This window comes from Colobus angolensis, unplaced genomic scaffold (assembly GCF_000951035.1).
Source record: "Colobus angolensis palliatus isolate OR3802 unplaced genomic scaffold, Cang.pa_1.0 Scaffold64, whole genome shotgun sequence".
Taxonomy (NCBI): domain Eukaryota; kingdom Metazoa; phylum Chordata; class Mammalia; order Primates; family Cercopithecidae; genus Colobus; species Colobus angolensis.
Window position 1 is genome coordinate 3,167,730 of NW_012120043.1, and position 1,797 is coordinate 3,169,526.

The window sequence follows — 1,797 nt, forward strand, 5'->3', positions numbered from 1 at the left end:
CCTCCCAAGTAGCTGGGACTACAGGCACCTGCCACCACACCTGGCTAATTTTTTGTATTTTTAGTAGAGACGGGATTTCACAGTGTTAGCCAAGATGGTCTCGATCTCCTGACCTTGTGATCCACCCGCCTTGGCCTCCCAAAGTGCTGGGATTACAGGCATGAGCCACCACGCCCAGCACTCCTACCTAACAATCTTAACAGAAGAACTACTCAGGGGTATTTAAATGGGGAGCAACAGATACACAGCTATGCATTTTTGGAGTTGACAGTAATTATCGGGGGAAACCCCACCCGATATTTAACATGGGTTCTTTTCTATTTCCCTAAGTGTCTCGGCTGATTTGAGAAATAAAGGGAAAGAGTACGAGAGAGAAATTTTAAAGCTGAGTGTCCAGGGGAGACATCACATGTCAGCAGGTTCCATGATGTTCCCAGAGCCGTAAAACTAGCAAGCTTTTATTAGCGATTTTCAAAAGGGGAGGGAGTGTACGAATAGGGTGTGGATCACAGAGATCACATATTTCACAAGGTAATAAAATATCACAAAGCAAGTGGAGGCAGGGCGAGATCACAGGACCACAGGCTGGGGCGAAATTAAAATTGCTAATGAAGTTTTGGGCATGCATTGTCATTGATAATATCATACCGGGAGACAGGGTTTGAGAGCAGACAACCTGTCTGACCAGCATTTATTAGGTGGGAATTTCCTTGTCCTAATAAGTCTGGGAGCGCTACAGGAGACCAGGGCTTATTTCATCCCTTCGGCTTCGACCATAAAAGACAGACGCCTCCAAGGGGGCCGCTCATAGACCTACCATCAGGGCGCATTCTCTTTCTCAGGGATGTTCCTTGGTGAGAAAAAGAATTCAGCGATATTTCTCCTATTTGCTTTTGAAAGAAAAGAAATATGGCTCTGTTCCATCCAGCTCACCAGCAGTCAAGAGTTTAAAGTTTTATCTCCCTTGTTCCCTGAACATTGCTGTTATCCTGTTCTTTATTCAAGGTGCCCAGATTTCATATTGTTCAAACACACAAGCTCTATGAACAATTTGTGCAGTTAACGCAATCATCACAGGGTCCTGAGGCGACATACGTCCTCCTCAGCTTACGAAGATGACGGGATTAAGAGATTAAAGTAAAGACAGACATAGGAAATCACAAGGGTATTGATCGGGGAAGTGAGAAGTGTCCCTGAAATCTTCACAATTTATGTTCAGAGATTGCAGTAAAGACAGGCATAAGAAATTATGAAAGTATTAATTTGGGGAACTAATAAATGTCCATGAAATCTTCACAACTTATGTTCTTCTACCATGGCTTCAGCTGGTCCCTCCGTTCGGGGTCCCTGACTTCCCACAACAGGTAATGACTCCCCGTAACAATCAACACAGGGGTATGCTTTGGCTTCATTTTTACAATGGTTGAAACTGTTAGGCCATGTGATATGTGGTCATGAATTTGAACGAGGGCGTTCTGATCAGAGGGTTCCCATTTAATGTGGACCACAGAGCATCTTACCTACACGAGTTGTAAGCTGCGTGTTAGCCTAGCTCCCGCTGTAGCAGATCCCTCTCCAGGCTCTCCTGCATTCCAACCTGGATGTTCCCTGGCAGCTATGATGTTAAAGCGACAAATGCTGAATTTAACACTAGGGGCACATTTGCAATTGTTTTAAAAGTGGGGAGGGGGTTTTCATAAAAGCCTTTGCATGGCCAGGCCCAGTGGCTGATGCCTGTAAATCCCAGCACTTTGGGAGGCCAAGGCAGGCAGATCACCTGAGGTCAGGAGTTCAAGA